We start from the raw sequence: 15,912 nt of genomic DNA, 5'->3' as shown, positions 1-15,912 counted from the left end.
AGCAAGAGGTCAAGGAGAGGCAAAGAATCACGAGACCTCAGCAGAAAAAAAGCGGAGTATTTTTTGTATTTTTTTCCGTACTTTATATATATTACAGTTACCATGACTCACCATGATTTTATTTTCCAAGATTAGCTAGAATGAAAAACACAGATCACCAAGACTTCCACTTTGTATTCATTCACTTCGCTTGTCTTTTTTTTTTTTTAAAGCATTGATTTGTGTACACGGGTCTGTGCGTACAGGACGGGAAGTGGAGTTTCCTATTGTGGGCCCGGAGCGGGTCTGCTTTGTTCAGTGATTGTCCACATACCAAACTTACATATATGCAGGTGCACGCTGACAAAATGCAGACAAACACATCGAGCTACGTTGTGGTCATCACATTGGCTTTTGGCCGGACTACCTGAGGGAGCCGACTCTGTTATTGTAGGATGGAATGATGGAGCAAGCAGGGACAGACGGAACAGGGTGGGGAGGTAAATCTCTTCCAGCTGCTGTGATTCACAATACATGACCTCAGCAAGCCCGGCCAGGCCGGGGGGGTAGGGGGGGGTACATGCCTTACAGATGCACATCATATGTGCAGACTGCGCAGGAGGAGAAATTAGCTCCAAATGAAATTGCCTTTTATCGGCATTGCGCAAGCCTGTCTTTGCGGAAAGTGTCTCTGTACTTTTAAACTCTGCAAAAACCAACGCTTATTCCTCTCAAGCAGAATAGGCGGATTCAGAATGTACATACGTAAGCAAGTGTGCACACAATAAACAATTTGATTCAAAGTGTATGATGTCGACATGAATTGAATATTGAAATGATACGGTTCATGCAAGGACTGACACATGAGGCCTTCGGGGTTAATAGCGGGCTCATCTGTTCACCAAACGACGAGGTGTGACAAACTTGGCGACCAAAAATAGGCCTCCATGAGGACCAACCCAATACAAGTTGTGACACCACTGACGTCACAAAAGAAGACAAAGCAAATAACATGGATTGATACCCCTTCGCAAAGGCATACCCCACATTACCTTTCGTTTTCAATCTGCGTCGGTGTCAAGATCGACATTATCGTCCGAAGAGTGTGGCAAAACTGCTTCGACGAATGAGCTTGGAAAGTGGGAGACTGCTGCTTGAATGAAAATATTTCAGAAATGCATTCGAGACATCACTGTCAGAGTGAAAGTGTATTTCTGACACAGGAAAACGTGCTTCCGAGCTGTGCTTTAGAAAATGTAACACCCCGCCGAGGGGGGTGTTTAAATAATAGATTCAAAAGAGGAATTGTTTAAAGAATAGTTGCACATGCAAAAGTCATTGGAATCACCCTGGCGTTGAAATTGCGTATGTTGGAGCCGCAGTCTAGTATAGTCTCAGTCCAAATATTTAACAGCCGCACGGCGGCCATCAGAGCACGTCAACAATGGCTTCGCCATCGTCACTGCAAGCCGCGGAGACTGCCGAGGACACGGCTAACATCCTTCCAAAGTGTTTATAGTTTGTTCGAGTCGGGGAAGATAAACGAGGGGACCCGTGCTTCTTTGGGAAACACTCTGGGAAGATGAGAATTTGCGAAGAGAGGTTTGGCCCGAAACACCACAAGCTCGGGCTCAATGGAGTTGCTCAGCCGGCGTGAGCTCCAGGAAACAGATGTGGCCCGATAAGAGAAGAGGATGTCATATTGTGTGTGTCGGGTTTCTTTCCGAGTGTGTGTTTTCCTATTGTAAATATGATGCGTGTTCTTCCACTTCCAGCTGCTTCCCCCCTTGATTCCATTTGTCCTGAGGGACAATCGGCTGAGAACAAACACCAGTAGCCTGTTGCCGACACGGAGGTCAGCATCTCTGCGCTCTTTAAAACACATTTGTGCAAACTGCAGCGGCACATGGTGTGTAAATAGCGGACAGTAGATGCGTAGAAATGGGATAAGTCAGTGACGCACGGCCATTTATCTGCATCTCGAAGATGCTTGCCTGTGTGTGCACAAGTTGCTATTACACTTAATGATTATAAATATACTTGTGTTCAGCACACGGTGTTCCATTCCTGGCTGGGTTTGAGCAATCATATTAAAACACACACGCTTGCAATTAAAAAGAACAAAGTCTCACTTACGGCAGAAACGCTGAAAGACCCCCGCTAGGATTTCATACACTCACCTCCTAATATTCGGTACACTAGCGCGATCGAAGCGCTGAATGCTATGGTGGTCATATTTTTTAAAAGCAGAATTGTTCCAAACAGCTTTTGTGTGGGATCTTATACATTCCTAATGTTGTGTCCAGTGAGTGTTTAGTGGGTGCTTTTATCAGTTTATATTGATTCATTATTCAGCGCACTCACACACACACACACACACACACACACACACACACACACACACACACACACACACACACACACACGGTGGATGGAATGCAGTATATCATTTTCATGCTAGATGCATGATCTCAACCTTTATCAGGCATATAAAAAGGTGACCTTTCTATGAAATAAGCAAGAACCCTCCCCTATGCGTTAATTCTAAACATGACACGAGTGTTAGCATGGAATATCAATACTGCAATGTGTTTGTCAGTTTTTTTTTTTTTTTTTAACCTCAGCGGCCCAACTTCCTCTTTGCCAAAGAAGAACTTTTCCCTTGGTCATACGGACTTGCTAAAAGATATTCCTCAGTAAAATTCATGAATTCTTAACTTTGGAGGGTATATTTCATGACTGATCTATTGGTCCGTGATAAGAATTCAAAGGTGAATGGAGCTGGAGGACATCTTCAAAGATGGTCGAGGACATCACAAGAAAGCCAATGAGGTGCATTGCTCTCTTCCAACCCGCTCGGAATTCACGCGACTTCCTGCAACAGGATAGGCTGTGCGGGACATTTGGATGCCATCGCAGTCAGTTGCCATTAACTTGATTTAATCAAGGTTCTTCAACTTTGACAAAAAAAAAAGTGTGTGTATGTGTGTGTGTGTAAGCAAGTTAATATGGGAGATTACTCGCAGGCCCGTGAGGAAGAACATCAACTGCCCTATTCATTTTAAAGGACACGATTAATCAAAGAAAGGACACGCACGTTGTATTAATCGTTGTTTAAAGTCGCTACAGGAATTCAGAGTTTTATTGTTTTAAAATCCCATTCCCTTGATGGTTGTTGAATCGAACTACAGCTGTAAACATTTGTTAAAACAAGGACATGACAGCGAGCAAGTTTACATTCAAAACACAGATAGAGTAAAAAAAAAAACACACACACACATTTTTGATTTGCACTTTTCAGCACCCAACTCTGAACACTTTTAGAGGTGTCCTGGCTGGTCCACCAATTTTAATGGACCACTTAAGTTGGCCAGTTGGCAATGACACAGACCGGCATTATAAGTCAGTGTACCAGAAAACGATTCTGCAGCTGTTATTTTAGGATAAAATGACTGTATTATCACTTTCAACTGCTCTTTCAGTTTGGGTTCTGTCTGCCCTTCACCGGGCCCCGGTTGTCAAAGATGAGCGTCTTGAGCATGTGTTAGCCCAGGCAGGTGACCTCTGAAAAGACAAGGACACAATCAGTGCAAGTTAGCTCTCATGGGGTTGACAGTGGTAAGCTCCTGGAGGTGATAAAGGCCTTTGAACCTAAAAGCTGCTCGAGGAACCACCGCATGTGTCCTTCCAAGCCCCCCCTTGGAGAGTTCCACTTTGATTTGGGCTGCGGCGACGCCAAGGAAGTTGCTCTCATCTCAGTCGGACAGAGACAGCCACGTATTTCGATGGTAGAGCTCAACTAGTGGATAATCAGTCAAAAATCAAAACCTATGACCTCAGAAATGTTACTGGGAATGCAAGAAATATTTATATTTTGGATCATGTACAATGACAATGGCACTAAATATGGTTCAGGCAGCACATTTGCACACTTTGAAAAAAAAAATCCGATTGTATGTGTTGGCCAAAAAAAAAAGGACATTTATTATACTGTATTTCTCTTCAAGCATGGTACTATGGCTTCTTCAAATCAGTTTGAAGACCTCATAGCTGCATATCATTCAAAGCTAGTGTTGTTGTCATTTTTAGTTAGTTTTTTTTTCAAGAATTCAGTGGCATTGGTGCTCCTCATTTAGAGAATGAGTGCCAGCTGTGTGGTGCATCTGAGAGGGCAGGCTAATCAGTGTCTGGGGCTATTTAAGCAGCAGCTTGCTTGCTTTGGCTTTTTGTTGTTGTTTGTCTGGTTTTCTTTTTCAAACAGTGATGGGATGTAACTTGATGGGTTGTGTATCGAAGTGCTGGATATTGTGCTTGTGGGTTGTGAAAGTGTGACCATAGTTTGCTATCAAAAGAATTGATTTTGAATTTCATGCCTGGCTTTTTGTTCATTTCTGACCACAGAGCTGTAAATGTCTGATTAAAGATGTTTTTTTTTTTTTTTCTGAGTGGGGAGTGTGTGTGCGGGGGGGGGGGGAATTAGATTTTACAATTCCTCCGAAGGACTAATCGTTTTACACTGTTTGTGAGCAGCGTACACTGTATCATTTTTTTGTTTTCAAATGCATAAAGATCTCATAGTTGCGTATCATTGATGGCCCGTCCTCAACACCCTGTTGTTGCTAAAACCTTGACATGCACTCAACACTATGACAGGAGGAAACTCTGTTTCATTATTGGACATGTTTTTTTTTTTTTTTTCCCCACATGGAAAGACTCCCTGAGAGATGTGCACTGCAAGGTTATGGAACAAAAGATGCCCCTGCTCAAGTGTTAGGAGCAGTTCATGTCGTGTCTGCCTGGAAAGAACAATGTCAATGTTGTCAGTCATGATGGATGGACCCACAGCTCATTTCTCTGAGTCTTTGGAAAAAGACTTATCCCGAACTCTCCACCCAAATTTCATGACACTATGAAGTTGTGGTAGATCTAATGCAGACAATAAAACTGAACTCTGAGCCAAACTCACTCAAGGATGCCGTCATTTCGGGTGTGCACGCATTCGCCTGACTGTGACAGTCGTGCGACAAACAAATTAGCTTAGTCCGCAAACTTAAACTCCGGCAGTTGTAACTGTTACCACAAAGTTGCGAGAATATATGCCTGTGAGTCATGCTGTTCGGTGTGCTACTGTTGTTTTGAAGCAGAAGTAATGTGTCTTCGATGGTTTCAAATGACTTCCACGGCAAGGGTAATTAATTTCCATCGGCCTGTCTACAGCATTTCCCGTTCTATGTCATTATTAAGAGGGCGGACCTATTTTAGGCTAGTAATGGCCGTGATGAAGAATACATACAAACATGAGAGAAGACAAATTGCAGAAGACTATTGTAGGAAATAAGTCAAAACAGCACAAAGATTGAGGCAAGAATACTGCTGGTGCCAAAACACACACAACAAAAAGAGTGTCACATTTTTGGCACAATGAACACTTGCACATGAGCAGAGCCGATCTGAATACTGATTAGAATCTTTTAATGTGCGCAGATTTGATTTACAAAAAAAGCGTTTGCACTTAAAATCTGGAAAATTAAATCCAGTTGAAATAATTGCAAACGAGCCACGTTGTTGTTTGAAGCTGTGTGTAGTAATATGAAATTTATGGTGTTGGAAGGTTGTACAAAAGTAGTGCTTGTGTGTTTTTTTTGGGGGGGGCGGTTGTATAAAAATATCGTTCAACGCATAAAGGACATGATTTTATTTGTGCATATTTCCCAAATGTATCTTTAGTTGATTCGCTGGAACAAAGCAACAAACAGCGACAGGAAGCCAGGATTTTATCAAGCGATGGTAAAGGTGAGAGGTCACCAAGGCCACAGTTGCCCACAGGGTGGCTATCAGTTGTCAGACAGAGAGAAGAGCTCCACAGCTGAGTACACTCAAACCATCCCGCGCACACTGTCCACCCGCTGCATGTGTGTGCAGGCATGGAAACACAAATGCACCCTCCACATAAACAGAGCATCTATAATTGCATCTGGACTTGAGAGCAGGGGGAAAAAAATAATAAAATAACTGGAGGGCTGATCTTGATATATATTGCTGCAACCTCAGAAGACATTTAAGCAAATTGAGTTTCATCCGGTTGAGCATGTTTGTCTTTGAAACAAATGTCTGTTTTTGAAGGCGCATTATTGGTTCTTTATTTTAAATGTCACATTTGTACCGCTTGGATTTTTTTTGTTTTTCTTGCACTGATTAATCTAGTCACCGACACTCGGTATGTTATTCCTTGTGTATATTTGGTACATTTTTTTTTTGTCTCATGATTTTTATTCCTTGACGTCTTGCACAGTATGTGATGAAAATGTTTGAAACTCCAAAGTTTTATGGGACTTTCATGGAATATTTTTTCTCCCAAACATTTTTGACAAATTCAAAATGGTGTGACTTGCAAGGACATTTTACCATCTCGATATCAATGCATTCAATTTCTCTCCTGATAAGTAACGTGAGGAGGAAGGATCAATGTTTGCCATGCTTGAGGAGAATTAACTTAACATTAATTATTCATGATTCAAAAATGACAAATCTAAAGGCAGTGAAACCAAATTGTTTTGAAATTTTCCCGAGGAGAAAAAGAAATGTTGGCAACCATCCCAAAATGATGGTTAAATATGCTCTTTGAAGGTAATGAGGCGTGCTCATGGCGCACATAAGCGGGAAGCGCCGCAGCGCCAAAGCGGCATGTTCATAATTGGGATTTCATTTCATTCTTTCTACCTTTGTCTCTCTCTTGCTCTTTTGCTTCCAAAGTGTGTGATCGTGCCCGTGCCTTCATGAGGCCTAAGAATATTCTGAAGAAGGAAAGAAAAAAAAAGACAAACTTTTACATGATGGTTTTAACACTGAAACGGGAAAATGAGTAACGGGACAAAATGTCACATTACTATTAAAAAAGTCTGTTAACCGAAAAAAAAAGGGTTTGATCATACATGCCGCCCATTCTGTGCTGTGTTTATGGCTTGTGGTATCTCGTCTCCGGTGGTTAATAATACATGCCGTGTTATTGGGGGGGAATTATATTTTTTTATGGTGTCCCAAAGCACTTCAGAATCTGATGAAGAATGCGTAAATGGTGACATTATTGGCCAACATTTGGTGATAAAAGTAATACGTGATCATGAACCCTTTATATGAATACCCCCCCCCCCAAAAAAAAAAAAACTGAATTTCTGATGTCAGCAGTCATTTATTTTACTGAGTGTCATTGAAAATTTCTCTCCAATGCAGAGTCGAGTAGGAGCAAAAAATGGTCTTCAAAACAGACCGAGGAGAAAACCAAATCCAGCTGATATGTCATGCATTAGCAAGCACGCTAACAGTATGTTACAGCCCATTTGTGGTTAACAATGATAGCTGATTTTCAGATGGCACCGATAGCCATTACAGTAATTCGCTGCAGCCTCTGTCAACTCCCCGTTGACGACGACTGCTTCCGGGCCCCGGCGTCGGATCAATAATGCAAACCCTCCTGAAAGTTCTGCCTTGTGGTTCTGCCTTTTTAAAAGTGCTTTCTCTCGAGCTAATGATGCAGGTTAATTGCCTCGTCATAGTTTGGGAGTTTATTGGGAAAGCAACATGAGCTGTTTAAAAAAAAAAAAAAAAAAAAGCCTTGCGGGGACGTGCCATTCCCCTGGTGTGTGTGTTGCCTCTGTAGTTTTATTGATGGGCTTCTCGTGTCTTCGCTGACCACCAACGTGCCGGACTTTTCCCGGGGTCGATATGGTTAAGAGGAAAACAGTTTAAGGAAACGGTAAGCAATTCAGGTTGAGAAATTCCTGGCTGGTTCTTTCCACTGGATGCACCCGCGGATAGGACTCTGCATTACCGGAGGCTCTGAACTCCTCCTTCATGGCTAATGAAGGCGACGGACGAACAAATTGCCCTTGAGCAAGATCCCGAAGTTCGGCTCACTTATTTGTTGTAACTCTATGCCCATCACTGTGCCTTTCATGCGGACACCTTGAGATGGTCACCACACGGTCCAGTCTGTATTTTGTCCATACTGGTGTCCTGTCAAGTTTCCTTCCTATACATCTCACCAGGGGTGGGGGCCACCTCTATTGATGGCCAGCACTTATCAATCAGACTCTGGGCGGACACTAAAGGCCTTACATTTTGTGAGCAGCTCTACAACAGCGTGCCATTAGGGCATCACTGTCGCACATTAGCCTGAATAAGTCATGAGGGGGGCCGATAAAGCTGCAACTTCCTCTCGCATTAGGGATGAACGTCTTTCAGGCACATTTTGTTAATATGCATGCAAGACGCAACAAGGGAGGCGAGCGCGCGATAGGCAAACAAAGGAAGAAAGAGAGGCATTAAGGACACGGGACAAACTAAAGTCCCCTTAGAGAGAAGGACATTCAAGATCAATTGCGAGGAGAAGATGCAGGCTAAGTGGTTCTCTTATAACGAGAGAGGCATAATTGGGACTGATTGTCCCAATAGCTCCAGACCTTGAATTTGTTTGAAGCGGAGCAATTTGACTGATTCTGCCACGCAAGTTTTTTTTTTTTTATTTTGGTCCGATTCTGAAAAGAATTCTGCAAAACAATATTTCACTGACCACAAGTCTTCAAGCCCCAGCAAAGTACATCCAAGGATTTTTTTTTCTCCATTCATCAAGCAAACAAACAGACCATAATGAATCAAGCTATTGTAGCTGCTGTAGCAGTGTATTGCCACGGCAGTGCCTCATTTAACCCGCATCAATTGGAGTGTAAACTGCTCTAAATGATTTGTTGATGGTAATGGGACAAAGCGCTTTAATTAAACTGTTTGAACCCATTGCTCGGGACCGACTAATCAATTCTGCGTTGTCGAATGAAACTATGCTACAAAAATGTTAGAGCACCAGTTGAGGAACGGCCTGGGCCACAGAAATGGATTCAACTCTTGGGTAGAGGTTTATTAAGTGTGAGAAGAGACACATTTCAGAAGCTGGTTCGACATGGTTTTGGTATTTCCACAGAGGTGTCCAGCATGGCAGATTTCAATAAGGGCATTTTGTGCCGTTGTGGGTGTGAGCACAGATGACACAATGTGTATACAGGTTGGTGACAATGCTAATAACTCAGATGTCAATGACCACTACTCTGTGACTTTCGTGTTATTATTATTTAATTAACGAGAACGGTGCCGATTTTGGTGGCTTTTTTTCTGAATCAGGTGCTCAATTAAAAATGTGTCAAGGCTAGAGTCCATTGAGTTTTGTGTGCCTTTTGTGCTATTTTGGATACCAACTGCTCAAAATTAGCTTCTGAAAATATTGCAAGAACCTGTTTATGGCTGTTACAAATTGCAAACACAACAAAAACAAAAACTCAAGATGACCTTGCTTGAATGAAATTGGCAGCAAGCGAACTGGAGATACTCCGACTGTGTCCGTCACTTTGGAGAATAATTTGTTGTGCCATTGGGGAAAGATGTGGAGAGCTTCGCAATGGGAAAATATCACAGTGGCATTTACCGTGAAATCGTGCGAGGGTTGCACTCGACGACAAGGTAATTAACTGATATCGCGGGAGGAATTGGACAGATTTTAAACAGAGCATTTTTTTAAACCTCTACCTTGCACAGGGGGATGCATGTTGTGAAATGTTGTTATATGTCAAAACAGTGTTGTTGGTTTTTTTTTGTTTTTTCATTGAGGAGGCCTCAAAGCAAAAAAAATGTCTTTTTTCAGTTGGCGTTGCCTCTGTGTGGCACAGATTTTCAACCCTACCAAACAATCAGGACTAGAATCAGTGACTCCAAAAGTTTTAAGTACCATTCCAACGTTTATGATTCGCATACTGACTACTGTCCCTGAAGTGGCATATTCGCAAGGGACACGCCATGTTCATGTTTCCTCACAAGAAAGAGATGGACTCGCCTCAAATGAATTCCGAGCCGTGATTTTCCCTTGGACGTCACGCATCGTGTGCGCGTAAATCAATCAAGCCACTCGGTCTCATCAGTCCCACTTACGTGTATCAGCCCACAAACAAATGACACCCTGCAGGAGGGGAGATCAATAAGGAATAAGGCAAAGGTCTTTTTGATTCCTACCCATGTGCCAACGCCCGTTGGGCTGAAGCTAAACCGAATCTTTCGCTGTTGTACCTGAAGCGATTTGACTCCCAAATGTCACTCATTAATCCCATCCCAAGACTGACATTGATTGGCAAATAGGATGAGAAATGGATACAGACTGCGCTTCTGTCTCAAGTAAATATAAAAATACAAATTGAAGATAATTTGCCCCCATCTGAACAAAAAATGCCTCGCCTTTATTCATACCTTGTCACAGGATGACAAAAATACATTTAATACAAAGGGTAATTCATATAATCGCATGAAAATGCGCCGCTCTTTTACAGCAAGATTCACAAGTCTGTTGCTGTTGGGGCGGTCATTATTCTACACGCACACAGTAACCTTTAAAATGATCTTGTTCTCCCCGACTGGATGCTTAATTAGGTCAGAGGTGGACACTGACTTGACGTTTCCTCTGTTCCATTTACAGACGTAACTTTTGGAATGAATTGTGGCTTTCGGAGTCGTTTTAATGCAACATGCTTTTGACTTTTACAAAGGTATAAGAAGAATCCTGACATTCTCTTTTGTGCTGTTTCACAAGTGGAATCACCAACGGTATTTTCAGATCACTTTTGATGGCTGAATTTGCTGTATTTTGATTTTATGAATATTTGAATCATGTTTTCGTGAAAGCAATCCTTTCCAAATAGTGGTGACGACTCTGCCTGCACCGAGAATGAACAGTTTGTGGTCCATTTTGAATTGTGCCAATAGATGTGTTTAAATTTGACTTTAATTTACAGGATCTTAGTTCTACACATCTGCAAACAACAATACGCACATATTAATAATTATTGAATACCTTCGAGACAGCGTCACTCCTAAATTAGCATTGTTTATTTTTGTAAAGGCAAAAATGTTTGATGCGGCTCTTGTTCTGGATCTCATTAAACCCGAGCGACAAAACAAAAACAACCACGGGCGGTGTTGTACGAACACACAAACCAGATGCCAGACACCACGTGAGTGTGTACGAATTACAATGTGACACTTGGATGTACACCGTGCGCCGTCTTCCTTGTAGGGTGTTTCTTTGTGATTAAAATAGCCGTCAATTAAGCGTGAGTCACAGTCGGTCCCGTCCCGGTCCCAGTGAAAGGCTCAAGTCTGGGTAAAAACTGCAAGTGGGAAGCCATAAAAGGGCAAGGAGAACACTCTTCAGAGGACGTCTTCTCCTCCTATTCATGATTTACGGAGGCGTAGTCTTTGATGTAGGCCTCGACAAACAGCATTTATTTTCTTATTCACCGCTTCACTATGCGGCAGCTGGACTTTAACTGCACCCCACCCATTATAAACTAAATATGAGAGAAAAGAGGGCCGCCAAGCACATTTTCTTGCTTAACTCACTTTAATTACTCTACTTTGTATTTTCAAAACACACACTGGCCCCATCTCGGAAGTATGGGCGTGTTTTTCTTTCACTAATATGCCGTCGGAATAGGCCGTAAGTAGCATGACAAATGGTTGCTTCATTTCTGGTGAGAAAGCGACAAAACAAAACGGCCTTGAGCGATGTTTAAAAATAATCTGTTAGGTGAACTCTTCCAAAAATATCAATCATAGGTATGGACGTGCCCTGTGAGTAATCTGACGGACATATAAAACTTGGCCAACTAGGAATCAGCGACACATATTATGATGCATTATTACGACACATTATTATGATGGTTGTGCGCACGGTTGTTGACAAGGTCTAATTTTCTTAAGCTTCTTAGAGGAATTGTCTTCAGCAAATCCAATTTTTAATGAATAGTGACTGCCGCTGATTTGTATTTAGTGCAGGGGGTGCAAAATAACCTTTGGGATTTGTAGGAAAAGCCGGTGAGCACAAACAACAAAAAATATCGAAAGAAAATGTCGCGGAAGCAGGAGTGCAGATCATTCACTGCTAAAGTGGTTTCACTTAATCAGAGAGCCAAGAGGTCACATCGTCACTATGTTGGGGACATTAGCATAAGAAAAAGTCCAAAGCTATTATTCAACGGAAGCTTCCTCATGAACACCTTACGACACTGAGGAAAAAAAACTTGATGTGCATGATCACACGATCATGCTTTTGTTTGACAGTGTATTTTTCTTCTTAACCTTTTCATGTGCATCATAGAGCATTTACTCTCCCTTCCTTTGTGTGAAGACGGTTTTGAATAATTCATTTTCCACTTAGTGGAAAACAATGGCGAGTAAAGTGGATATCCTGTACAGGTTTGCCAAAAGTGATGTTGCGCGGTGCAAAATGTGCGCCGCTTCACAGTCATTTTTCTTCCAGCCATTCTGTAACATCGGATCATAAGCAAGTGAACTCAACGAGCAGCTTACGGCGTATGTTTTCCCTCCGAGAACAAATAGCTACGGATACACTCTGAGGTATTTAGGTAAATGGGCACACTTCTTCTCTCTGAAGTGTAACTGAGATTACGTAAGAGCCGAGTGTTTTTCCTCTGCCGTAGACCACTTACGAGGATGATGATTGAACGTTTATTTCCAGGCAACGGCGGCCCAAAAATTAGCCGCGTTATTCGACAATTGTGTGGAATACGGTGAAGCCACTGGATTTGTGTAATAGGATCAAGATGCGGTTTGCCCACCTAACGGAACGTTTACCATCGAGTTATTCGACTCAGGTGCGTCCAAATGAAGTAGTATTTCCGTGCAGAGCGCAAGAGGTTACGTGCGGTGAAGCTCTGCAGGGCTGGAGGGGGGAGTTCCTTTGCTCGGGGTGGGATCACAGAGGATACCCGGCTTCTTTTCCCATGTCACCCCAACCCCCACCCCTCTTCCCACGCCAGCCAATGAAAACACAGGAACAGGACACATTCCCATCAGCTAGTCCCGGTGACCTCAGGGAAACAATGAGTAAATACCAAAGGCGTGCATGCGTAGAAGAGGAGGAGGAGGAAAAGGAGAGTTGCTGGAATGCCCAGAAATCTTTTCAACTCGGAACTAGCACCTATTAGTGGCCACCTGTGCTTCATTTAGCTTCTCTCCTTCATGCGATTTAAGAGCTCATTTGTTTTCATTTAGCGACCCCAACTCGAGGCTTTTCCGTGGTGATCTGACTGTCAGATACAATTTAACCTTTGCGAAGGGGTCCCCGCGGGACAAAACCTGCAGGTGTTGCATGCTTCGATTGTATTACTCACTCGCTACCCCAACATTACGTTCTATGATTATTGGGAGTCTTTTTTTGGAATTCCATTATTTTGTCTTTGCATCTCGTTGAAGTAGTGCGTATAAGTAGGGTTAAAAATAAAAGGAATACAATCACCCCCCAGTTTTCAAAGAGGCTGTCTAACATTCGGTTTGTTCGGATTTCATTTTATTTCTTTTCTTTTAATTCCGAGTGAATAAGAGGGAAACTAATTAATTCATATCAGGATTTTTTTTTTAATTCAAGCTGATTGTCTTGGTGTTTTTATGTCTCACGTTTTTGTTTCCCCACTTCTTTTTAAGCTTGTGTTCAAAATTACTAATGTGCCATATTACGTGAAATTCAAATTGGCATATTTGCCAATAAGAATACACACAGGCCGAACATGTTTCGATAGATTAAGTTTCCATTTGTTTGTTTGTTTGTTTGTTTTTTCACTATTTTGAACATCATTTTATCCCTAAGTGAGACGGGGATTTTTCTTTCTGGAATTTGTTTTCCAAGCCGGCCTGCACCGCAACAAATGGCTCAACGAGATGTAATAGTGTTCATGATTGCGGGACTGCAAAGAGCAAAATGACATCCAGATGCTCCCAATTACGCAGCTTCAGCGCTTAGTTTGCTGGGTTTGTCGTAATCCCCTCCAAATGCAAACAGACACTGATGACGAGATGTGCAGGCAACTCATTTTAAATTGAATCCAATGTTGTCATTTATCCCCGTCCTTGCAGAAATGTCATACGCTATCCAAATTTCAGAAATGGATCATTTCCCAATAATCATATTTTCAACCATTTTTTTCACAAGGCATGGAATGTATCAGTGTGGTCCCAATAAATGTTTATTATTTTTTAATGAGGTGCTACAATTATGCAATTATACTGCATTGGGTTCATAAGACAATTTCCATGATTGCTATGCCAGGAATACACATCGCACTAGTTAGTTTGCGACTAATTTGCGCTGCGTCGTCTTCTGTGCAAAAACGCTGCAGAATTCTCACAAGAATAGGCGGATGCGAAAGAGGATATCAAACTTAGTGGATGTCAGAGTGGAAATTGCGTTTCAGCTTCACACAGGCTTCAAATATCGCTGGGTGACTCGCATAAATGGAAAGAAAAGAAAAACACCGCTATCAGATTTGTTCTACTGAATGGTCACTGGAGAAATGGACCATTTTGCTAATATTTGGTTTCACTCGTTTCCTTTTTCAAGGGGTGCAAAACAAAGACTTTTATCATTGCTGTAGATTTAAAAACTGCGAGGACAAACATTGTCACAATGTGTTTCCCGTACGTTTCATTTGACAGCCTTGTCCATTCCACCAATCTTTTTTTTTTTCTCCCCAGAAATATATTTGTTTCCATCAACTCACTGTGAATGGATACCAAGCAGATGTTCTCTTTTTCTGCCTTCTCCCGTGAGGTTGCGTTGACCTGGAGTGCTATGAGACGCTCCGCACTAATGAGATTCAGTGAATTCACGGAAGGCAACTCCTTGCCAGAGATTGTGGGCTTCCTCTGGAGCTGGAAGCCAGAACGGCATGTTCTCCTTGAGACATCATGTGCTCAGCCATGAAAACACTATTAGGGGATATCCCTGCTTTCACTCCTACACATGATCACATCCAGAATGTATGGAGCCTCCATGCTGACTTAGTTCTTGCGACGAGTTTTTTTTTTAAGACTTTATCTGCAAACCCTGTCAAGCTACTTAAAAGCCTCGAGCTAATGGAGACAACAATTAAGTTATCCGATGGACACAACCATTATGTAAAAGGAGGCTAATATGCCAACAATTTGAACGTTGCCTCCTTCCTGGAGCTGCGCATGCACACATATATCGGGGGCACAATATTTCAAGGCTATTAACGTGAGTGCTTTTTTATTCAGTCTCATTATTTTTTAAACCGCATAGGAAGTCATGTAAATGTAATATTCATTTTTACATTGCTTTCATTTGGGTTCCTATCGAGCTATTTAAAATTCAGTGATTTTCTTTTCTTTACCAGCGGAAGGCACAGTCAGTGCGATATACTATAGAGTGAATGCACAACGCTCCCTGCTATATTAATGGTGATTTTTTTTCTTTTTTTTTCATTTTTTTTGGAAGTCGGTGTGCCTTCCACACATGAGAGACAATAATGTCAAGAGGTTTGCATCAGGGTGCAAGTCCTGCATGCATTCTGTTTGCATTCATATTTGCCCATCCAACACTGTGCTTGCATGTGCCTGGCACAACAGTGTGCATTGAAACTGTGCATTCACTAAAATGAATTTATTAGCGCTGAACCAGCTGCAAATCATAAAATATCCTGACTTGGAATTTTTCATTTGATATTAGACATGTAGGTAACACCAATTTGGTTCCTGTGGTCCCTAATTTAGATCCTCATGAGATTTTTTTTTTTATACGTGTGAATCCTAATCTGGAGGGGAAAAAAAATAGCTCGAGACCATTAATAGTTTATAGCATGAGTTAATGATAGCGATGATTCCTAATTGAGCTCTACAGAGCGTAACTATCTGGTGGTCCTTTGCACTGGTGCCAGGAATGTCTCATTAATTCCTGTTTTTTCTCCCCTTTTAAATATGCATGCAGAATACCACGCAATCGAGAAAATTGTTATTCATGTGAGCGAGGGGTGGAGCGGGGGGGTATCTTGGTATACTTAACAAATCATTTGGACTAGAATGAGG

Source organism: Hippocampus zosterae, chromosome 20, assembly GCF_025434085.1.
Source record: "Hippocampus zosterae strain Florida chromosome 20, ASM2543408v3, whole genome shotgun sequence".
Classification (NCBI taxonomy): Eukaryota; Metazoa; Chordata; class Actinopteri; order Syngnathiformes; family Syngnathidae; genus Hippocampus; species Hippocampus zosterae.
Note: the sequence above shows the minus strand (reverse complement) of the source record.